Here is a 25,896-nt window from a genome sequence, read left to right on the forward strand (position 1 = left end):
GGGGAAAAAACAAAAAACAAACAAACAAAAAAAAAACTTTATATTTCCAAAGTTTTTTGATGGTTGTTGCTGAGAAACATCTTTCAATCATAAGATGCACAAGGGCTGGTCCAAATACAACATTGCCCATTGATGGGCTGAGACCATCACAAAAAACATATTCAGAGCCCCGTAGACAAGGACCTTCCACAGATTCTCCAGGTCAGGGCTTCTCAAAGGTTTGTTTAGAGCTCCATACTTTGAAAATAATAAAGTTTACTTGGCGCAATGGGGTGGACTGGATTTAGGAACATTTAATTACAAGAGGCTTGCAGAAAAGATTCATTTCATTTTCTAATAAAACAAATCCAGTTGTAATAAATACATTAAATATTTAATTTGTTGCAAGTTTTTAAATAAAATACTCCTAAATTTTTAATGAGAAAAATTGTGCTTACATCAGTGAATATGACCTTTTTATCCTTGAAGTAGTTATTCACAACACCTGCTTAAGATTCTTAATGACAATCTCTTGAAAATTTTCAATGATATTGTTAACAATAACAACCACAGCAAAAACAGAAAACAAAAAAAAATGGATTACAAAGTTGATGACAATTTTAAAACAGGTCTTCAAAATCATTTAGAAGTTTATACTACAGAATTTTTGCTTGAATAATCTAATAATTCCTTTGCTTTCATTGACAGATGTAATGTTAGCATTTCTATAGCTCTTGCAAAAGTAGATTGGAAACAGATTTGGCATTTCGATGGAAGGGAGAAGCTTGACATCCAGAATAGGACTAAGTTGTTAGAGTAGTCACTAGGCCATAGCATGGCTGTCACTAAAAGAGCCTTAGAGACAAGGAGACAGAAACAGCTAATAAATGTGAATTCAGTCATGTAGGTGAGCTAGCTCGAGTTCTGTCTGCCAGAGTCACATCATAGCCTCTCAGTCCCAGACTCTAGTTGGGTGTTCTTTATCCTGCAGAGCTTCCCCTCTAGTACCTAGAACAAGGGAATGTCCAGCAGTTCCTTAGAGACCTTGTCCACTGGTGGGCAGAGGCACAAAACAAGGCTAGCTCCTAAAGTAGACAGATCTCTAGCACATCACAGTGGACTCAATGTTGCTTATCATTCTCCCTACCTGTGGGGACAGCATGGAGTGCCCTTAGACCCCTGCCAGCTAGGGCCACCCTGAGGAGTACCAAGGAAGTCAAAACCTAGAATTATGCTTATAATGCTTTTAGAACAAACTTGAGTTGCAATATTGTACTCAGTTGGAAGCACTACCTTATCAATTAACTCTCATGGGAAGATACATCCTGGAAAAAAAATCAACTAGAGCCTTGTTAGCATAGGCTACATTGTAAAATGCCAGACATGAGCCCCTCCCCCTCCCCACACACACACTAAAAGAACATTCTACCTTGGAGAAGTGGGGTACAAAGTTATCATGGAGGTGGGGAGTGGTCAGACAAATTTCAGATGATTTCAGAAATTGTTTAGTAGAAGGTAGTTCCTGGATAAAAAAATAAATGTTTTTGTGGATTAGCAGCTAGAGTTATGGCAATTTGGATTTTATTGAGTAGTGTGGGAAGAAGATGTAGGAGGTAAAGTCATGCGTGTAAGAAGGGATGGAGAAAAACTGGTGTGGGGGAATTGGACATGTGAGAGTCACCATGGGAAATTCATAGGCCTTCAAGTTTCTTAGAATACCACTGTGAGTATGTGAAAACCTATGTCCAAAGTCTTCACTTTTCTAGCTCTCTTAAATGTATAATATTAGTGAAAATAATTCAGTCTTTAGAGTCAACTGAATTTTAATGCTGAATTTTAATTCTGTCTCCATCACTGTTTAAAATATATTATTAGCCGAGTTAAGCTTCAGGGATCTCATTTTAAAAATTGTTCCTATAAACCATTGCAAAGGAAAACAACTGTTTTTCCTTTTCTGGGTAGGGAAAGAAAATATTGTTTTCCTACCATATTTTTTTCCCCTGTGTGTCTCCTTTACTTTTCACACAAAACATTTCATTTCTGGTCACCAAATGTGTGCAGGTTCTCTCCCACACCAAGAGGTTCTCCACAACATTAGCGCGGTGTCTTATAATTTAACACAGGTCTGATGCTATCTATGAGAGAGAGCATCAAATCCCATAGGTTAAGAGCTCAGTCCCATAAGACAGTTGCTCACTATACTTCAGATGCCAATTGCAGGTACTAAGTCTCAAGGTTACCCACAACTTCTACCTGCTATAGTCTATAAACCAGAGATTCTCACAATCCCCTCCTCAGGTTTGACTAATTTGCTAGAACAGCTCACAGAACTCACAGAAACACTAGGTCATTGAAGGATATGATAAATAATATGAACAAACAGATGAAGACACATATAGGCAAGATCTAGGAGGGTTCTGAGCATAGAAGCTTCTGTACTCATGGAGTTGCGGTGTGTCATCATCCCTTTATTGATGTGTCTGTCCACCTAGTTCTCTGAATCCTCTACTATTGGGATTTTATGGCGGCTTCCTCATATATGATTGATCAATCATTAACTCCATGTCCAGCCCCCATTCCCTCTCTGGAGGATGTGAGATGGGGCTAAAAATTCTAAACTTCTAGTCATGGCTTGGTGTTTCTGGCGACCCACCCCCATCCAGGAGCCATCTTGGAGTGCTCAAAGTCACCTCAATAAAACAATGTTCCTAGGCTCTTATCACTTAGGAGTTACAAGGGTTTTAGGAGCCCTGTGTTAAGAAAGAGGTCAAAGTTAAGAATTAAGTCAAAGACAAATATTTGAACAAGAGATGTTCCTATGTTGTTGTCACTTAAGATTAAAGATTTCAGAAGCTCTGTGCCAAGAACTGGAAGCAGAGACCAATACATATTTTCAATCATTTCACAGCCACTCTGCAGATTGAAAGAGTAATATGCCTAAAACACACATGTTTGATGCTGCTTTAGAATAGGCATCCCAAAATATAAATTTACTTCTCTCTGGTTTCACTACTTTTCTCTTCCTTTTCTTTCACTAGACTAAGATCTTACCAGGTATTAAAAAATACTAATTTGGAGAATTCAAAAAAAGCACAAAACACTTGCCCTCAAAGCATGGCCATACCAGTACCTTTAAATTTTTCATATTTTCTTGCCTTTAACTCTAGTAAATTACACATATTTTTTTGTTTTTTGTATTTTTTTTACAAATTATAAATCTGAAGGGTACAGATTTGTTTTTAGTGTGTGAGATTTAATTGGGAAGGAGGGATCCATTCATCTATTCAATGGTTACATATTAACCACCTGCTACATTCTAGGCAGTGTCCTAGTAGTTGGAGCTAATATATGAACCTAAGCCTGTACTTTTGCAACTCGCATTTTAGAAGGAGAAGCCTACCATAAACACATACGTGTATCATATAATAACATATAGTGATAAGTGATATGGACGAAAATGGATTAGTGCAATGGGTAGAGAGTGATAGATTTGAAGAGAATGGGACTATGGTCTTAGAGGAAGTGGACCAGAAAGAGGTCTTTGGATGGTATTTGAGCCTCAACCTGATGATTTGAGGGGAGACAGGTACAATGAGGTCAGAGAGGTAGCAGTGAATAAAAAACACTATTTTTCTTTCTACTCATCTCAGGTTCATTAGTTAGGGCCTTTGAATCAAACTAAGAGACAGATTAACAAGAGAGAAAAAAAAGAATGGTGTTAATCACATAAAATTGCAATTCACAAATTAAAATATGGCTCAAGGAGGTGGTCAGATAATTAAAGCTAATATACCAACTTAGGATAAACAAAGGGAAAGAGATTTGAGGATTCTGGGCAGAGGAGGCAAGTTATTGGAATGTGATGGTGAAAAATATGGTAAACAAGAATTACTTAGTAAAGTTTGTTAAGTCATGTTACTTTATGTTACGTTACCTTATGTTAAGTTATATCATGTTAGGTTTTGCTATTTTATGTTATGTCGAAGTTTTAAGTCAGTGCCTTGGCATTAATAAGAATTATCCACAGCTTTCCTCTTAGAATGGGAGAAGGACATACCTTTATAAGTAGAAATTTCCTTTATAAATGTAAATTCTCTCTACAAAAGGAAAGTTTGTGTCATATTTTTAGGGATTTCCCTAGTCTTCTGGTTATCAATGGTGTTTGGCTTAAAATAATCTATATACCAAAGAGGTATATTTGGAGGTGACACACTCTGGTATACTTCATTGTAATACTAAAGCAAAGACTCCTATTCAAGATTTGTTCATATTTTGGGTAATACATGCTACCAGTAAAATTCAGTAATATAGCTGCTATTCAATATGCAAATAGATCAAATGTTATTATTTTCAGGTAAGATTTCTCCAAAATAATGAGCCAATCTTATAAATTGAATTTACTAATTTTTATTTAATATAAAATGAACCAAAATAAGAAAACAAAAACCTAAAATAATTGATGGAATAACAGAAATCTTCAGAATGATGGTGAGAAAAAATGGATTAGTCAGTAAAGAGCAAAAATGTCTTGCTACGAGATAATATGAAATATTTTAGGATAAAGCAGCTGACCATTTTTCTTACTTCTCACTTTATCTCTCCAATCATCTAGTACTCAAATGTCCTGAATATGTGAAAGCATCAATTCCTCCCAGATGTCTTTCCATTGTGCAGCTCAGCAGGTATCTTTTTAAAGGTAAAATGTTCATAGCTATCATTAACAATAGTAGAGATCTGTGACCAGGGTGAGTGCTTCCTTTGTTCCCTCTGGAACTTTCTCTGACAGATTTTCAATTCTCACTAGTAAAATTGAATCTATCTTTTCCAACTGTTCATCATTGTGTAATTGCATTCCTATTTGGGTAATTATCTCCTTAATGAGAAAATTACAATTCTTCTCAATTTCTGCTATATTTCTGAGAACCAATCTATTTAGTTCAGTAATAGTAAAGGTCAACTACCTAGAAATATTTACCCTTTTTAAATCTTAGAATAGTTTCAGACTAATTCACCTGATTTTTTAACTAATCTCCTCATTCTAGGAACACTTGGTGTGATATCACCAATCAAATGTTTATTGTCTTTACTTTTAAATTCTGGGGAAATATTCTTTGGAGGGTCATCAAACAAGTAATATATTACTTATATTTCTTAGTTTTAAAGAAGAGTTCCTGTTTTGACCCAGAAATTAAGCATTCTTTTTTAGTAATTTGGTAACCTTAAGGGCTAGAAATTAGACATAGAACTATTGTATTCCTGCATGGCTTTATTGACAAGAGCAGGTCCTAACCATTTTTCAAGTAGGTGAATTGCAAGGAGCATAGGATATAATTTTACAAGCTCGCAGAATTTCAAAAAGATTTATATAGTTCTGAACATATTAAATGTATTTATGTTAATACTAAAAATATTTACTGAAATAGGGAAGATGTTAGGGTTCAATGGCTAAGGAAGAATTCTTGAGATGTCTTTGGTGCAAAAAGGTGATTTTATTAAAGCATGGGGACAGGACCCATGGGCAGAAAGAGCTGCACTGGGATCATGAGGAGTGGCCCATTATATATTTTTTAATTGGGAGAGGGTTAAGGAGAGTGTAAGTCCCTAAGGAATTTTGGAAGCCAGGTTTCCAGGATTTTGAGGGGGGTAGCTATTGTTTGTAAAAGGTCATTTATTACCATCTAATAAAACCTTAGTCATGAAACCCTTCAGATGTATATCAGTGGGCCATATGCTTGGGGTATGATTGCCAACACATATCTTGGGGGGTTTAAGGATAAAATTTCTAAAGGAATTTTTATATGTTAAAGTAGACTTACAGGATCCTGGGGGTCAGGCTAAGATTGCCTTTTGCCCATGGGAAAGTATTAACATTGAGGCAGTTAAGTCCCTAGAGGAATGTCACTCTGCCTGTTTCAAGGACTTCGCAATGGGCTATAGGGAGTAAGGAAATTTAATAGCTTTTTCTTCTGCCTTTGTTTCCCATATCATTTACTACATACCACAGTAATAAATTTTGAGTGATGGTATGTGCCTCTTCATTAGAGTAATTAATTAAAACTAGTCAATTCCTTTGGAGACATGATTTAAAAGTTTTCAGATAAATACAAAATGTCTTTAAACATTTTTTAAAGATGACACAACACTAAAACACAACTTTTAATTTCAAATATTATCCAGGATAAATATTAATGTCTAGATGTAAAGTATATGTCATCTTAATTTCTTTGCAGCATAAAATCATAAAATTAACTTGATATGTTATTTAGAGTAATAAAGTTGTCAGTCTGAGTCCAATTCCTATCAATTTCTAGCTTCATAATTTTGTACAAATTATATAACTTCCCTAAGGTTTGAGTTTTACTTTTTTTAAAGATTATTTTATTTTAGAAAGGAGGGAGGGGTGGAGGGAGAGGAAAAGAGAGAATCTCAATGCAGACTCCCAAGTGAGCGCAGAGCCCTACACTGAGCATGGAGCCCTACACAGGGCTTGATCTCATCACCCTGAGATCATGACCCAAGTCCAAATCAAGAATTGAACGCTCAACTGACTGACCTACCCAGGTACCCCTGGATTTTACATTTGGAAAACAGAGGTTATAATATCTGCTTAATGGGATTATTATAAAAACAAAATGTGATAAATACATGCATGTTGAACACACTGCCTGAGAAAAAATGAACATGCAATACATTATATTTTTGTTCATTCACCTATCCAACATATTGAGTATTTTCACCTTTCGCTAGGTTTAAGGAAGAAATAGTGAATATATGCATGATAGTAACAAGTTCATCTAAGAGATGAGGCTGAAGGAAATGGAAGGGCTATTATAGGGTTGGAAATTTAACTTTAAATATGGTGGACATGGAAGCCTCACTAAGAATATGAAATTTGGGCAAAGACCAAAAACAGATGAGGATAGAAGTCATGAGAATATATGGGGGCTGTGAAACCCAAGCCAAAGGAAAAGACAGTGTAAGGGCTTTAAGGTGAGAATATACTCATCATATTTAAGGAGCAAGAAGAGGTCCTGCATAGTAGAAACTGAGCAAAGAAGGAAAGCCATAGAAAGCAATATATTTATTGAATACTGGCAATGTGTCAGGAATGTTCTAGGAGCTTTGTATTTAACTTATTTACTTATATTAAAAAAAAAAAAACACCATGCTAAAAAATAATGTAGATATTATTACCCCAAAAGAAGACAGTGAGGTATACAGAGATTAAATGATATCTGGTAAGTGATGGGGCCACCATTTGAACCTAAGAAGTGGGGCCCCTGAGACCATGCTCTGAACCCCTGCATGGTAAGAGATGGAACCAGAATGGTGGGGTGAAGGAAGGCCATTACATGGACTTCAGACTTTGGTTTGAGATGCAAAGCCATTTGAAGACTTTGTGTACAAGAGCATCATATTTGCCTTTAGTTGTAACAGGATCTCTATGCCCATCTTGTGAAGAACAATTGTGAAGGCAAAGGTAGAAGCAAGGAGAATAACTAAGAAGCATTTGTAGTAATGAAATGCATAATGGTGGTAGCTTAAGCCAGAGTGATGATGATGGTGAAAAACATAGTGAAAAATATTTAGAATCTGCATATCTTGTGAAATTAAAGTCAGTACTCTTTGCTGAAAGGATAAATGTGAGGAATGATGTATTCAAAAATTATTATTTTCCATCCCAACATGTAGGACAATGGAGTTTCCATGAGTTGAGATAGGGGAACAATACCTAGGGGTGCAGGTATAGAGGTTAGTTTTGAACACACTATATTTCAGGTATTTTTAAATATTTTATTTATTTATTTATTCATGAGACACATACACAGAGAGAGAGAGAGAGAGAGAGAGAGACAGGCAGAGGGAGAAGCAGGCTCCATGCAGGGACTCAATCCCGGGTCTCCAGGATCACGCCCTGGGCAGAAAGTAGGAGCCAAACCACTGAGCCACCCAGGGATCCCCGTCAGTTACTTATTAGACATCTAAAGGGGAATTTTTGAGTGTACTGTAGGATACACTGTCTGGATTCTTTAGCATATAGATAGTATTAAAAGCCATGAAATGAATGAAATTACTACAAGAGTGAATGTGGATCAAAAAACCCTAAGAGGTCCCAGGATAGTTCTGTAAGGGTTGAGAGCAGTCCACCCTACGACCACTTTGTCACGAAGATTATTTTGTGCTAAAAGCGATTAAGCTCCCACAGACTCAAGAAAGACTTTTGTCCCTTCATTAACTACATAGAAGGATCTAAATTGAGGATCTTTCCCAAAATAAGGGTTACTCTCAGAGATAAATTTTATCTGAGTGACCTCTTTGTGTCTCAGGGCAAATGTCTAATCTCCCAAGATCTGCTCTTCCTCTCAGTGCTGTGAATTGCATCCCTTCCCTCTGCAGTCCCAAAGCCCATCCTCCTTTCCCTAGTTCAGGATGGCATATCTACATCATCCTGCCTGACTGCCTCTGGAATGTCCATGTCTGTGTGGATTCCCTGAATGTACACCAGATTTTTTGCCCTGTTAATGCATCTCATGTCAATTTGATTCTTAATCTGTCTAGAAAGACTTTGAAGGGGACAGGGTATTCTTGTTCCCTGACATTTGCAAACTTTAATAGGAAGGAGATAAAGAGGATATGGAAAAGGGAATGAAAAAGAAGAGCTAGCAAAATAGAGGAAAATGAGATTGTGATATTGTGCATACCCAATGTAGTGTTCTTAGCTAGAGTGATTGTGTTAGGAACAGGAATTAGGAACAGGAATAGTGCAGCTAGTGTCACTTGATTCCATTCCATAATATGGAATCAAGAGGAGTTTTCCATTTTAAAGATGACATGTATAAATATATTTTATATATTACATATTTTAATATATATTTGTACTAAATATATTTATGGTGATGTTGAGGGTCCAACAGAAAGCAGGGAAGTGATAATGTAGGAGGAGAAAGGGAAAATTCTTGGAGAGATAGCCTTAGGTGGGCAAAATCAGATCCATGGTTCTCTGCCAAACTGGACCTCTTTGTGTCTCAGGGCAAATGCCTAATCATCCAAGATCTGCTCTTCCTCTTTAGTTGAGAAAGACAATAAACTTCTATCTTGTTTAAGTCTTTTATTTTAGGGGTCTCTGGGTTTTGTTTTTCCTTTACTTAACTAACAGTCAAGCAAAGATGCAAGTTAAAACAAGAGTTCCGTTTTAATCAGACTTGGGGTCTTGCTAAGACATTACAACAAAGCAAGAGCAGTGAGAGTTAAAGGTGTGTGCTTGGGAAGGATTATAATGATTAACTTTGAGATTTTCGTAGTACGAAGAGGAAAATAAGGTAGCATTGGAGGGTTTTGAATGGTAGTAAAGTCAGATGATCCTGGATCAGAGAGCATTGTGAGAGTTAGGTTTCAGAGACAGCCTGGAGGGAAGGAGATGGTGTGGAGAATGGAATATCTAAAATTGAAATTATGGAAAGGTTCAGTTATTTGTAATGACACAGTTTAGATCAGAACCGTAGTGCTACTTAAGTTGAGGTAGAGTGAATGATACAGAAAGAAATTGAGAGACAATAGTATTAAAATGACCATCAATCTAGATATTGAAAACAGACAGAATTATAACAGATATAGTGTCAGAGACAGGAACAGTAATCCAGGCGATAAATTTTCAGAGAGTAAAATAGGAGTAACCCAGCAATTGCTGAATAATTTCAACAAGGTGGGAATAATTATTACTGTATTACGTGTTTTAAGTTTCAGGGAGAAGTTGATTTGCCACTTCAAACTTCAGAAACCATGGTGTTCTTGATAACATGTCTTTGACTTCATTCCAGAAGTTGAGCAGTAAGGATATTCCACAGCAGAGAGATAGGCCACACTTGTTCATATTATTACAACTGTGGATAATGACAAATGTTGAATTTTGGAGATGTGGCAATTTGTTGAAATAACAAATATTTTTCTAGCTGGTGTTCTGAGTGGTTTTTTTAGCCCAAAGCAAATGCCACTGTCAGCAAGCAAAAGGGAATCATTTGTATCACAGCAGGAAACAGAGAAGATAACAAAAGAACAGTGTGAGCCAACTACAACCTCCTTTGCTGTGATCACTCTCCTTTCATAACTAAGCTCAGTAATTAAAGAGAACTTGGCTTATATTGGATGCCTTGAAAAAGCAATCCAAGAAAAAAATGTAGCTGAAGGGAAAAAATAGACTTTTTAACCTAAAATATTAGATACTGGAAACAACATTGTAATTGAATAATTTTAGAGAGGTACGCAGCATCATTTGTATGGCAGCTTTCTGGTAACTGTTTTTCAGAAAAATGCTAGTATTTTTTTCATTGTGAAACAACTAAAATAGCAATGTGTCTGATTGTCCTCTGGAGACCTGGGAACAATCTCATTAACAAATCAGAAGAGGGAAGATTTGAAATATGAATGTCGACCTGGTTTGAGGGAAAGTCTGGAAATTAATAAATCTTAGGTAAATCTAAATACACATGACTGGGGTTCAGACAGATGGTTCTCCCATTCCTTTTGTTTCTAACAAGTATTGTACTTGACAACAGTCTCTCAAATCATCTTTGTGGAACTCCTGGCCTTCCAGGTATCGCATCTTCTGTAGTCTAAAAAATGGGTGTCAGTTTAGGCTACCATATGTCTAAGAACACCATACATATTGAGGAGTGCCTGAGTGGCTCAGTCAGTTGAGCATTCAACTCTTGATTTTGTCTCAGGTTATGATCTCAGGGTCGTGAGATGGAGGCCCACATGGTGCTATATGCTCAGCAAGGAGTCTGCTTAAGATTCTCTCCCTCCCTCTCCCTCTGCTCCCCGACCCTGCATTCTTTTTCTCTCACTCAAATAAATAAACAAGTCTTTTAAAAAAATGAAAATTTGATATTGAACAAAGGAAACATATAATTTGAAGAGGGAAATAGGTAATTTATTTATTTTTTGAACAAATAAGTAGAAATACAGGAAGAAAGGAAGAAGCATGCAGTAAATATATGTCTATAAGAAAAGTAGACCTAAGTGATGCTATATACCCAAAGGCAGTCGATCGTACTTGACTAAAATTCCATGTAAAATTTTTATGTAAAATTAATTCTAAAATTATGGAAATAAAAGCAGATTCATTTGAGATTGAGTTTGAAAAAGCTCCCAGTAAGGGGTGGGGGGATAGGAAATAGTTGTATAATTGTAGGATAAACAAAAGGTTTATTTGTTGGAAAGTCCAATCAGCTATCAAATAAACAATGTTGTAAGAGCAAACATTAGGATGATTTATAATGTGACAGGAAATGAAAGTCTTTTATAATCTAGCAACTTCACACCACCCTCCATGTCCAGAGCTAAACAGAGTTAGCAGTTTAGTGTGTGCTTTTCTAAAATTGTACTTGGAAAATAAATTTTTAATTTTAAATTAGTTATTACATGTAAAATGTGCAAGATAAATGAAGCATAGCAATAACATCAACAAAGGGACAATTGTGAAATTATATAAACTTGTAAAATTCCCTGTCTGTCCATTTTAATACTGATGTAAGCATATTTAAAAAATAATTCTCTTGCTTTTCTTTACATTTTTGCTGGATATGTATGTATCCACAAACAATATATTTTTAAATTTTGCTTGTTTTCCTGTAACTTGCTTTTTTTAAACTCATAATTTTTCTAATAGTTATATCTGTTGGTGTGTGTAGTTATTGTTTATTCATTTAAAATACTGAGTAATTTTCAATTTTTTGAATATACTAGAGTACATTTATCCATTATTTTACTGGATGTTAGTTTTTTATTTGTTTTGTTATTTCAAACATCCCACCGTAATTATTCTTGTGTTTGTCTTCTGGTACACATGGGAAAGAGTTTCTGTAAAGTATGTACCTCTTATAAAGTGGATTGATGGGTTATATGATCTGGAATGTAGAACTTTAAGAAGATTCCAATTAAGCTGACGAATTATTTTTAATTTCACTCCTACCGATATTGATATCATGGTTCCCATTATATCACATCTTTTAAAATATTTTATTTTATTCATATCATTTTATTTTTAAGTTTTTATTTGAGTTGCAGTTACCTCACATATGGTGTTATGTTAGTTTCGGGTGTACAATATAGTGTTTCAACGCTTCAATATGATACCCAGTGCTCATCACAACATGTGTACTCCTTAATCCCCAACACCTATCTAATTTTGGCCTCCACCCATTTCCTCTTTGGTAGCCACCAGTTGTTCTTGAGGATGTGGAGAAAAAAGAACATTTGTGCACTGTTTGTGGGAATGCAAACTGGTGCAGCCACTGTGGAAAACATATGGAGATTCTTCAAAAAGCTAAAAAATAGAGCTACCCTATGACCCAGCAATTGCACTATTAGACATTTACCCAAAGGATACAAGACTAATTAAAAAAGATACATGTACCATGATGTTTATAGCAGCATCATCCACAATAGTCAAACTATGGAGGGAGCCCAAATGCCCATTGACATATGAATGGTTATAGAGGATGTAATATATATATATATATATATATATATATATATATATATATATATATACAAGAGATAGATGATAGGTAGATAGGTAGGTAGATAGATAGATATCAAACTCAAAGAAAGATAAATACCATAGGACTTCAGTTACATGTGGGATTTATATCACATCTTTGAAAAGATCTAGTATCATCAGACATTTTAAATTTGTATCATTCTATTAGATTTAAGATTGTGTCTCATTTTAACTTTCATTTCCCTGATTCTTATTGAAATTATTTTAATATATTCTGTTATCGATGATGTTTCCTCTTCTCTGCAATGGCTACTGTTATTACCATTTTTTTTTTATTGGCTTGTCATTTTTTTTCTTAAGAATTTTAGGAGTTATTTCTCAAAAAAAAAAAGAATTATAGGAGTTATTTCTCAATTCCAATCCTTTTTGAAATGTACAGGAAATATTTTTTCTAAGGAGTGATTTGTTTTAATTTGGATTGAAAAACGTATAATATATGGGCACCTATGTTATAAAAATAAAAATGGCTACCAAAATTTTACTAGTGACCAGGGTAATATTTAAAAAATAATAAATACATAAGCTCAAATCCTAGCAAAAAAAAAAATTTTTTTAAACAAATTACTTAAATATTAAACCAGAATGTAAAACCAAATAAAAAGAAAATTGGTAAACCAGTTTTTAAATCTAAAGAGAGTACATAGAATATAGTACAGAGATGGGGAATAATAAAGAAAACAAGAGACATGGGAGATTAGCTAAAAGTCGCAACCTTACAGTCATTATAGTTTTAGAAGAAAGGAAATAGCATGGTTAGGAGGTAATTTTTTTTTTTTTTTTTTTTTTTAGGAGGTAATTTTCAAAGGAATGGTGCCTGAGCCTTTTCCAGAATTAAAGAAATGAATCCTTAAAATCTGGGTTAACCCTTTTGCTGAGAGATCTTACTAACATCGTGAAGTGCCAAAGAAACATGATTTTAGAACTGCATGGAAGCTTAGAGTTATTAGAGTTCTAAATCCTTACTCTATAGTGACTCTTAGAGGCGTGGAGGCGTATGGCCAGGTCCATGCAAATACAGCTTTTAGAACGAGGACTGCTTCATCTCAGGAGTTCTATTTACGTGACTACAGCAGCACCTGTGTCCCTCAGAACTATTCAATGCATCGGCTGATTGACCGCACAAGAGGAATGTCCAAGGGCATATCCTCAGGATTTAAAAGCAGAGCCAGAGATATAACTCACATTGTTATCTCACTCCACTGAAACAAAAGCGTCCTTTTCTTAAAAGCTACATGTGTTCAATGAACACACTTGTTAAGGGTACATGAATGAAAATCTTACATTTGGTACAACAAGAAATAATTTTGAAAGACAAGAATCATGATTTATCTCCATCCTTCTTACTCTTACCTTCTGTCAATGGAAGCCTTATTTGAAACAGACTTTGCACCACAGATTTATTAAGGCTCTAGGTGCCAGGTGGGAAAAATCAAGCTTCTATGTGGAGAAACTATCAGTGCTATTGATTGGGTCATCTAGCCCCAGAGAATGGGGCTAAATGTGTTATTTCTACTAAATGTGTTATTTCTCAGCTTTGTCTCCAGGACCTGTCCCATGGAGGGGTCTCCTTTCCTTCAGAAAAGGAAGTTCTGCTGAGTTTTAGCAGACATGATATTTTGTTGTTTTTTTTCAATAACTGAGAAATCAAAGAGACAAATTACTAACTCAAAAAAAAAGGAGCAATTTAATTCTGAAACTGGTGGCAGAGGTTAGAAAGGCATGGGGAAATGAACATTTTTCTTCTGACTTTGTCTGATATATCTCCATGATTGCTTTGTATAAGGTTTTGGATCTCTACTTTGCTATAGATCTTGTTCACAAGATAAAAAGATAAAGCATTTTTTGTCTCCATTGTAGATCTCTGTAATGCTATGTCTCTCAAAAGTTTCTTAGACCTGGTTTTTCTTCTCTAGATGTACAATAGACAATTATATAAAAGGAGACATCAATTTTATGATTTAAGGCCTCAGCTTTAGCCACGAAATACGGGTGTTTTTGTTCATTTTTTGCTATTATTGATGGGAGAGGAGGAGGAGATCTTACTCCCATCCTTAAGCTAGTTATCTGCTACAAATTCCTTATGCAACTGGAATAACCCGAGTGTTTTGTGAAGTCCTCCAGACACACTTCTTTGCTACTCAACCATTGTATTGAAGTTCAAATTAAAACTAGTCAAATAAGAAGGGAGGGCAGAGTTTCTTTATCCTTTGTACTCTGTAACTTTGAACTTGAAACCAAATGCAGTTGCCTAGTGTATGCTTGCTGTGAGGGAACCTCAAAGGCAAAGTCGTTCAAATGACTGGTTTTCCAGGTTACTTCTTAATGGTACTGCCTAACCTCTTATACCCACGCTGTATGGCCTTTGTACAATTGGTTTAATGAGTATATCCTCTAATTGCCCCCCAAAGTGACTTTTCATCTGGAACATTAAGGATTTTAAGAGGTTAGTCAACCTTTTGAACTAAGATCTGTCCTTGAATTAAAAATGTGTGTATCCTACTCTGTGTATTATTTCTTCACTTCTAATGGGGCATTTCCTGATAGGAGCCTTTGAAAAATCATTTTCATTATTGAAGACTAAAACATGATATTTCTTCTAGGCTGTAAATGTGCTTTCTCCCTTCATTTCTTTATACTATTTCGCCTTTATGATTCTCACCTCTTGGCTCTACAGAACAAATAAGCAGGCAGGCAGATAGTTAGTGAAAAATATTCAGTTGCCACCTGAATCCTGGCACTATTACACAGGAAGGACTCAGATGATGATCCCATACATTAATAAGAATATTTAAAATCCAGAACAGCAACAAAGAAAACAAATAGAATCAAAACACAGTGATGAGAGTGAGGGAGCTCTACTTTAGGTAGGGAATTCATTGAAGGGTTTTCTGAGAAAATTGATGTTTCAAGAAAGTCCTAACTGATGAGAAAGAGACTGACATATGAAAAGCTGAGGATGAGAAGGAACAAGGTAGAGGAAGAATCAGAGAGGTTCAGATAATGTTGTACGTTGAAGACTTATGGTGAAGAATCCAGATTTCATTCTAGTTCATTGGGAAATAATAAAAGGTTTAACTAAAAGGTGACTCATGTTTTAGAAAGTTGTAAAGGAAGGTGGCAACTGTCAAAGAAAAAATTGGATACTAGTTAAAGTGGTAAAGACAGATTTTATTCAACAACTACTGCAACTAGACAAAGAGACTTCTGGAGTAAGAAAAGATAGCTGGGGGTTTATAGCCAACAAGCCCAGGGATAGGGTCAGTGGGTAGAAAGGTACTAAGAGGAGACATCAAAAATAGGGAGATTCTTGCTAAAGTGTCCTAATTGGGTTCTTGCCAAAGACAAACCATGGTCTCAGGTATCAAGGTGGAGAACAAAGAACCTATCAGGTATCAAGAGTGATCAGATATCAAGATGGGGAGTCTTGTCAAGCTGACTTAGTAGGATCCTTTGCTAAAATTGGCCTTAGCAGGGGACCAAGGATAAGACCCAGTCCAAAATGGAGCTTAGGGGAGACTATATAAAGTTTGGTCAAAGAGACAGTCTCTAATGCTATCCTTATATGAATGATGTACCCTAAAGGGACTAGATAGTTAAGGCAGGGAAACCTATCAGAAACCTATAATGTTAGTGTAGATAACAGATAACAGTAGCCTTAGCAAAGAAAATGGGAAGAAACAGTTGTTCAGGGATACAATGTTAGAGGTAAACTTGACTGACCTTACCATCAGAAATGAGTGAGTTCAAGGAGATCATGCAGCCTCCTTTGCTTTTAGGCTGCACAACTGGCTAGAAATAGTGTCAATTGCAGAGATGGATAGATTTCCTGAGGAATGGCAAATGTAGGGTATGCAGGTTAATCAATAGTCCTTATTGTCCAGGTTATGCCTGAGATACTGTCCAACAACTCAATTAGATGTTAAATGAGTAGTTACTTTTGGAGCGGAAAGGTTAGAGCAGGAAAAGGGACACAGAGAGAGGAGCCCTCAACAGAGATGGGGTTTAAAGTCATGGGACAAGTGGGATCAATTGAGTAACACACAGAAAGTGATGCCATTTCCTCTGCCTCTTACTCACAAAGGATGGAGAAAGTACTTGCAAGCCACTGTAGTAAATATTTTCACGTGATCACCATGTAAGAAATGTATATACTATGATTATCCAGTGGTAATTAGATATTCTATCATGACCTGCGATATATTTTTCTCAAAATTGTTTCATTTGCCTACATGAAGTAGTTATAATTTTAATTTTATAGAGTAGTAAACCAAGCCGTAAAAAGAAATATGACAACTTTTTGTTTTTTGAAATATGATAACTCTCTGACAATAACACGGCCCGGATTTGAATCCACATTAGTCTGGTTAAGAAGCTTGTGCATAGCTCATTAAAGAAAAAGCTCTCAGATCCTGTAGAGATGGGCATAATTTAATCCCATCTCCAGAACATAAAATTAAAATTCTTACAGTGATTTGTCCCCTGGATTATAAATAGCTAAAACTAACATTCGTAAAACAGGAACTGGCTGTAAGGTGCTTTTAATTTGAGTGAACCCCTTTAAAACACTCTCTCTTCCCAGGTTCCTCAATGTGGCCACTGAAATCAGGGGAATTGAATGGAAGGTGATATTGAAAAACAGGAAGTCTAACTGTAGACCTCACATTCATCCAGATCAATGATGACTCTTGTAATTAAAATAAAATATATTATTCCACTGTTCTGTGGCTTATTATTTTGTACATTCAAGAAATATATTTGGACATTTATCAGAGTTTATGAGACCCTTGGCTAGCCAACATGTTATTTTATATTTCAGCATCCTTTTCTCAGAGGTATGTAACAGGCCTGACATTTACTTTGGATTCATAATCAATTGATAGTTTATATAATTGACTTCTATTCCCCAGAACCATCTTTCCTATTGAAAGTGTCTGACCTTGCTGTGTCTTTGTCATTCTACTGGAAGAGTCAATAAACATTTCTTCAAATAACAGCTTGAGGAATATGTGCATGTGAAGGGATGGGAAGCTAACTAAATCATATATTTAAATTTTTGTCTTCAACCAATTCATTAGTTGCTTTGATATTTTTTTATCCCGTGATGAAATTTTCATTTTGAATTCTTAAACAGTCTGCTATTTGGGAGATGCAATGGGGTGGGTGGTGGTGGTGAGAACATTTAAGTTCTACTCTCTTAGGAAAATTTAAATATATAATACAGTGTTATTAACTATAGGCATCATGTTTTACATTAGATCCTCAGACCTTATTCATCTTAGACCTGAAAGTTTTTACCCTTTACCAACCTTTTCCTTACAGCCTCATCCCTTCCAACTACTTTTCTACTCCCTGTTTCTTTGAGTGTGATTTTTTTTTTATTTCACATATAAGTGATACCATGCAGTGCTTATTATTCTCAGTGTTCTTAACCCATAGCACCAAACAGATAATAACTTACTCAAGAATAACATAATTTTAAAAAGATAATTCATTTCAAGTGTTTAGAAGAGTATTTGGTATGTGCTCAATAAACGTGAAGACAAAATGACTTTGAGGGTGCACATGTGAAAACTGGCTATAGGGCACAAGACAAGAAGCAGTAAGTACAAAAGCCCTAAGGCAAAAGTATACTTTGGTGTCTTAAAGCAGTGGCTAAAGCCATTGTATGGGTGGGGCTGATTTAGATATAGGAAAGTAATATTTAGTAATATTTAGAGTGGTATTCAGGGGCCAGGTGTTTAGTCCACATGGTAAATCCCTTGGATTTCCTTCTAAGTATAATAAGTTATTGGAGCGTTTTGATCAGGGGAGTGACATGATTGTCCTATGGCTTATTTAAATGATTACTACTTAACTACTAAACTATTAACACGTACATATACATACTGGATGTATACACACATTATCTATCATCCATCTATCTATCTATCTATCTATCTATCTATCTATCTATCTATCCCTAATGGGAAACACATTGTGTGTTCAAGTCCAAAGACATATGCAAGAATACGAAATTGTCCTGAATTCTAAGACATCTATAATCTTTTTTTAAAAAGATTTTATTTATTTATCCATGAGAGACACACAGAGAGAGGCAGAGACACAGGCAGAGGAAGAAACAAGCTCCATGCGGGGAATGCAGTGAGGGACTAGATCCCAGGACCCCAGGATCACCACCTGAGCCAAAAGCAGATGCTCAGCTACTGAGCCACCCAGGTGTCACTTAAAGTATTGTGTGTGTGTTGTTTTTTTTTTTTTTAATTAAATGCATGCTAAATTTGTCATCACTTATAAATGTAGAATAATAATAGCAGATAGTGCTTCTGAAGTGCCACACATTATTCTAAGCATTTTATACATATTAAGTCAGGTTCATCCTCAAAACTGCTGTATGTGATAAGTATTATATCACTTTCCACTTTACAGAAAGGAAAATCAAGACATATATTTTAGTTGACTTCACCAAGGTCATACAGCACATGACCTGTGGGCAGCAATGTAACAACAGAACAATATTAACAAAGTTTAGAGTCGAATTATACTGCATCCAAATGCCAACTCTACTAAGAACTCTCTAAACTTCTGCTTCCTCTTCTTCAATATGTGGATTTTAATAATGATCTTGTGATTACACAAGGGACTGTAGCAAAACATCCTAGTGCTTGAAAATTGGTAATTTCCTATCCTCAGTTAATAATTCATCAAATAATGTATATTGCTTAATATGTATTATACATTCAATATTTTTCTAATTTTCATTCATTAAGCTTATCTTATGAGTACTCTGCTGGTATATTTGGAATGGAAATTTATAATAAATTATTCAAAAATATTATAGTTTCCAAAATAATACCTATAATCTTAATGAGAATGAGAAAAATACAACTCCTTCCTTCCCTGGGTCTGTTGGCATTGTCTGTGGGCCAATTATTCCCCTGAAATAATCTTATTTAACTAACCTATTAAACAATACTTCATCTTTTTCATTTAAAATACTATAAAATGACAGTAGCTCATCAAACATATGTTCCAAGAGCATAGCCAACCTAAGTAGCATGATCTTAGATTCTGATCTTACTAATTCAGTTGATTTAAAGGAATTTATTATTTCCACAAAGCACTTTATTAAGTACGCAACTCATGCTTACATTTTATATCACCGTAAGTCAGTATAGCTAATGAATTTTATTTAAATAAAATAAATATAACGTGTGTGTTTTTGTTTCGTTTTGTTTTTTAACCAAAATGGTGAAGAAAGCTGTGGGCTGGTAATGGAGGGAATGGCAGTCAGAGGATTAGCAAACATGTGAGGATTAGCAAATACCCTTTTCTAGTTACTCACACCATCACTTCACCTCTATCATGAAGCTGTTGTGTATTAAGTGCTCTAGCATATGGGGTTTCTCCCTTACATGAATTGCTGATGTTTGTTTTCTTTGTTCATCTTTGTTTTGTTTTGTTTCCTTTTGTAGGCGATATGAGTTATCCCCAGGATTCAGGATTCTCTGGGAATTTGTCAGTAGATATATTCACTATGAGTCTCACTACATATATAATGAATTATTTTTCAGGGGAATTATGCATAGTTTTTGAACTACACACATTTTATTGGAAAATAATAGGCTAAAATGATTAGTGAAAATTTCTAGGACTGTCTAATAATTAATTTGATGACGGTACAAAGAGTCCTATTCAGATCACATTTAGGCACATCACCCTTTGATTGAGTCTTAAGATGACAGGATAGAAAGCTTTTAATTGGAAACAATTATGTTTTGCGATAAGGCCCTTGGGATAATGAGAATTTTATGTGTTAAGAGTTAGTCATTTTGTTGTTAAATATTCCTGTAAGAATAGAAGGGATTTGTGTACAAGTCATGATGGATATAAACACTTGGATGCTCAGTATTTCTGATGGACAGTCAGAAAGCCAATATCAGCTGACTTGCAAAGGCAACTAATTAACTTGGTTGTCATCAATAGACACCAAGAGGGGCATCACCCCCATTGGTCACTAGCATCAAAGTGATAACTTTGTTTCTGACAGAGATCAAAGCTACTGAAAATAGAAGGGATAGGAAAAGTTTCCTATGCACATTGTACAAATAAGATTCTTTAGTAGGTTTCCCAAACTTCTGGACAAATTTCGTGATAAATTCCCATAGAAGGCAGAAATAGAGACAATGGATTTGTATTTGTGAATATTACTATTTATATTTGATCATACAAAAGTATAGTCTGGAAAATTCAAATGACTTCAGTGTGGCTAAGGCCATCGAACTCAGTACCAAGTATAATACATGAAGGACACTAGGAGTAGGGCATCTATCCCCTACACAGTTGAAAATCTGTATAACTCCCCAAAAACTTAACCACTAGTAGTCCACTGTTTTTAAGATTTTATTTATTTATTTATGAGAGATACAGAGAGAGGCAGAGACATAGGCAGGGTAAGAGAGACACAGAGAGAGGCAGAGACATAGGCAGAGTAAGAAGCGGAACTTGATCCCAGGACCCCAGGCTCATGTCTGAGCTACAGGCAGATCTTCAACCATAGAGCCACCCAGATGTCCCCCATTGTTTCTTTTGTTTTAAGATTTTATTTATTTATTTATTTATTTATTTATTTATTTATTTATCTATCTACCTATTTGAGAGACAACAGGAGGAGGAGAAGACATACATATATGCATATACATAAACACATACAAACATCACCTAGACATTACAGTTGGAAATTTCCTTGATCTTTGAGATTCTCAAAAGCACTTGCTCCAAACCAAATTTTGTACTCTGTAGGAAACAAAATCACCTCTCCAAATCCCTGGGAATTCTGTTGGAGCTTTAATTCCTGTTACCTCCTATGTCTCTGAATTTCTATTCCTACTAAACAACTTTATAGAACTCACCCTGCCATGCATAGCATACCTTTCTGGCAGTTCGGTAACCCAGAAATCAAACACCAAAAATCCCCTTCCTTTCCAAATGAAGCAAAGCAAGCCTTATCATCAAGTTTATTCAATATCAGGAATACCTAAGGACAAAAGTGACTTGCAATAACTAAAAAATGTGAATATTATCCTTTCTAGTTCTTAAAAAAAAGTTCTCTATAATTTCCATAATTAGAAATCTAGGTCCATTTTTGGTTCATGGTCTCTATCTTTTCTTTACTCCATCCTCTCCTAAGACCCTACTCATCTTTTTCTCATGTCTTCAAATTTATTTCTATCCTCAACTTGATCTCACAACTGGATCTCTTTTTGTAAGTTTAAGAAACTGCAAAATTCATGTTTATAAAGCCCCATCTAATTAAATTCTTAGCCATGGACTTTTAATCTCTTAATATCAATCATAAAAGAAAGGAGTTTTAATTTCTTCTATTTTTTATGTAGTATTTCAGGTAATCTTATTTTGTATAATGAGGTACAATGAGAAAAAAACCCACAAATTTTGATGACAAAGACACAAGGTGGACTCAAATTAGAATCTTGATTTTGTTATTTAATTGCTCCTTTATCTGGACAACTTATTTAATATTTCTCTTAATCCATTTCAATGAAATAAGCATAAAACAACTATTCAAATGGGTATTATGAGCAACAAAAAAGGTGACATGGAAGCTAGAAAATAAATGCTAATTCCCCATCTAATTCCCTTTCTTCCTCAAATGTGTAAACTCAATTTCAATGCAGTTCTGTAACTTGCTGGGGGCCATTAAAATTTTGCTTCCCATCTTTGAATTCTTTGCCTTAACAAAAAAGAAAGAAAAAAGAACATAAAGAAGGAAAAGAAAGAAAGAAAAGAAAAAAGAAAAGGAAAGGAAAGAAAAGAAAAGAAGAAAAGAAAAGAAAAGAAAAGAAAAGAAAAGAAAAGAAAAGAAAAGAAAACTAAAGAAAAGAAACAAAAGGAAAAAAATCTGGCAAACTTCTGGCTAAGCTGAGCTCCTATCTCATTACATCTCACCAGGATATTAGATTTGTGGTACGTGGTGTCAAAAAGCCATGAGAGGACAAGTCACTCTTGTGGGAAATTCCAGTCTTGATTAGCCTAGGGAAAATCAGCCCAAACTATATAGGATTACCTAGATAAATAAGGAAAATCAGCTAACTAAACATGTGAAAAAGTAAATAAGACAAATAAATACATAATTCTAGGGTAATTTCTAGATGGGTCTGTGGAGAATTTCACATGCTTTTACTCAACTTTTTCTTTACTACTAGGGTGACATGCAGAGTCTTTGAAGCAAAGGGTAAAAATAATCACAGAACGAAGATCGTATTCTTCTTGGAATGGCAGGATTTATTCCTCATCTGCTTCCTGAATAGGCAAGGAACATTCAAACAATGTTGAGCTCCTAAAAGTTAATAATAAATGTTGCTTTAGTCAATCTACTCTGCATGCTGAGAAAAATTATATATTTTACTATTTATTTCATGTAGGATATATCTACAATCCAAACACATAGACTTGGCAGCCATCAATTACCAAGCAGAGCTCCTGAGGATAGTTTCATCCTTGCTATTTGCATCCTCTCTTATTTGTTAATTTCCCAGAATTTATGGGTATTTAATGACCAGGAACATTCACTTTTAACCTATTATTAAAAGAGTTCAATTTATTCATTGGGAAAAAGAAGAAAAAAATGAAGAAAAGAACAAAAGGAAGGAAGGAGGAAAGGAGAGGGGGAAGAGGGAGAGACGAAGAAAGAGAAAAGAAGGAAATTGAAATTAAGGTGATTTTTTAAAGAATTCAGATATTTTGAATTTGCAAAGATAGGAAAATATTACAAGTGTCATGAATTATATCTGAAATGCCTCTATTTTCAATTTCTGTTTTAATCAATTCATGAATCACTAAAAACAAAAGCAAAAACAAAACAAAAAAAAACTAGTGTGAGGGATCCCTGGGTGGTGCAGCGGTTTAGCGCCTGCCTTTGGCCCAGGGCACGATCCTGGAGACCCGGGATCGAATCCCATGTCGGGCTCCCGGTGCATGGAGCCTGCTTCTCCCTCTGCCTGTGTCTCTGCCTCTCTCTCTCTCTGTGACTATCATAAATAAAAAAAAAAAAAAAAAAAAAACTAGTGTGTGTTCATTTGCATACTAATTTGCACTCCTTACCAGAACAATTTCTGCTTTTCCTCTGATAGTAAAAAAAAAAAAAAAAAAAAAAAAAAAGGAGGGAAGAGAGGGTTATCTAGTATTTTATTTTCACTTCTTTTTGGGAAATAATACAGATGTAATTTACCTCTAAAAAAGTTCTCACAATTTTGTGATAGCCACAGTGAAAATTTGTTTTCTCCTCCAAAAAAAAAGCAACATTCTTTTTCTTCTACTAAATCCTTTGAAATTTGAACATATTTTTTACTCCTGGGCAAGAATACCAGATATTGCCTCATCTTTTGGGCAAAGTGGTCAGATATTGCCTCACCTTTTGTGGTGATGTGGAACCGTAGCAATTGTATGCAAGTGACTTAGAGTTAGTGTGAAATCTTATGGTTATCATATAATTAGATATGCAGTAAAATTATGGAGCTGGTAGGGATAAGTTCTTTTGGAAAAGTAGGAAAAGTTGATGTGGGTTCAAGAATGTTATGAAATCAAGGTCATAAAACTTTATTATTTTTTTAAAGATTTATTTATTTATTCATGAGAGACACAAACTGAGAGAGAGAGAGAGGCAGAGACACAGGCAGAGGGAGAAGCAGGCTCCATGCAGGGAGCCCGATGTGGCATGTGATTCTGGATCCCGAGATCAGGATATGAGCCGAAGGCAGCCATCCAACCACTGAGCCACCCAGGCATCCCAAGGTCGTAACACTTTAGAACTTTAAAACTTTACTATTTTATTTTACAAATACAATCATAGATTTTTTCAAACTGTGTCTGAGTGGATTTACAAAAGAGAATTCCAGTTTACCTTTGTCTATCAAAAATCATGTAAGTGATAAAACTCCACGTCTGTATACTCAGTGGGGAGTAGGGTCAGAGATGAACCATGGCAGATAAAACTGAAGCAATTTTACGTTCCACTTTAATTCTCCAACAAATGTGTAGAAACAGGGAATGCATGGCCCGAGGGCATCCCTATGGTCTAGGCCAGTGGTAAATCGCAACGTGGACTCAACCTTTCCCTTACAGGATGTTTATACACTGACAAAATCAGGTTAATGTGAACATCAAGGTGAACCACAAAAAGAAAAGACTTTCACGAAAGGGCAGCCCAAGGTTGATGGATATTTAATAGTAGTAAACAACAGTTGCTGGCCAATTCCACACATGTGCAACCCCGAGTTCCTTAACATCGTTTGGCAGAAGCCACATCTAACCCTCACCTCCAAAGCGTTATCCATTGTCTCTAACTCACTAAGAATAGCTTTGAAAATCAGCAGTGAAAAAATGACACTTTGGTAAAAATCTTTCTTACTCTTCAAAAAGAAAGATGAATTATAAACATAATATTGATACACCTTCAGTGTTGACATGACAGCAAACTCTATGTTGTGGTGTTAATTCTGATACGAGATTCTGGCAAGTATCTGAAGAAATATTTGCCCAAATCATCTCAGATTTATTTTCCCTTGGAGGATAAAATGTACAGGGAAAACAGTTTTTTTTCAAACAAGAAAATGGAATGCTGTGAAGATTTTTGTTACGTGTATGAAGCTTTAGCTTGCCTTATATCGTTGTCTATTACTATTTTAAAGGAATAATAGTAGAAGGAATGTCTTGAGATCAAAGAAACTGTTTTAAGTATTTGTAAAACTGTCATAGCAGATCTCCTTGTATGAAATGTAGAACAATTTAATATCATGGCCAGTTGTATTAATCAGTGTTGCTAGAAACCTTAGCTCTCTTGGCTAGTCAGAATGCAGCAAATGTCACATCTCCTTGCCTGTGCTTGCTCCTCACTCCCCAGGAAGGAAGAAGATAATTGTAAATCTCGCAGAATATTCAGCCCAAAGCATTGCAGCAAGCTGCTCTAAGAGATTATGTCTCTGAAGTTGTCGCTTCCAAGATTTTTCTATGGAATGACCTCCAGGAGCAAATGCCATTGTAATCACTTACTTTATACAAGAAGGTATGTGAGGTGAAAGGTGGCTCGAGCCTACTGTTCTGCAGTTACACTGAGGCCAAAGTAAGAAAGAACCGGCTTACACTGCTCCAGGTGCGAAGGAGGTGGGAGAAAAGAAAGCATTTCCTGAAAGTGGGTAAAGTTTTACCAATGAAAGCTGTTCGGGGAAACCTTTAGATAGAATTCTCTACACACAGGAGCGATTCTTACAGTTAGCACCCTTACCGGGTAAGGATATGTCTAATTTCCAAACAGGTCAAGAATGGCAAACTAAGTGTAGAGG

The 25,896-nt window shown here is 35.4% G+C and overlaps 1 long non-coding RNA gene across 5 annotated transcripts in view; it reads left to right on the forward strand.

Annotated features, from left to right (window-relative positions):
- The window catches only part of LOC102153629, a 79,614-nt gene extending 62,358 nt beyond the window's left edge, over window positions 1–17,256 (forward strand). For 4 of the 5 annotated variants that reach the window (XR_005357325.1, XR_005357327.1, XR_005357326.1 and 1 more), the window contains 2 exons: window positions 4,592–4,675; window positions 17,121–17,256. This is a non-coding gene — a long non-coding RNA (uncharacterized LOC102153629). The remainder of the gene's footprint in view (window positions 1–4,591; window positions 4,676–17,120) is intronic. The other variant, XR_005357329.1, reaches the window with a different exon arrangement.
- The last annotated feature ends 8,640 nt before the right edge of the window (window positions 17,257–25,896 follow it).

This window comes from Canis lupus, chromosome 3, assembly GCF_011100685.1.
Source record: "Canis lupus familiaris isolate Mischka breed German Shepherd chromosome 3, alternate assembly UU_Cfam_GSD_1.0, whole genome shotgun sequence".
NCBI classification, from domain to species: Eukaryota; Metazoa; Chordata; class Mammalia; order Carnivora; family Canidae; genus Canis; species Canis lupus.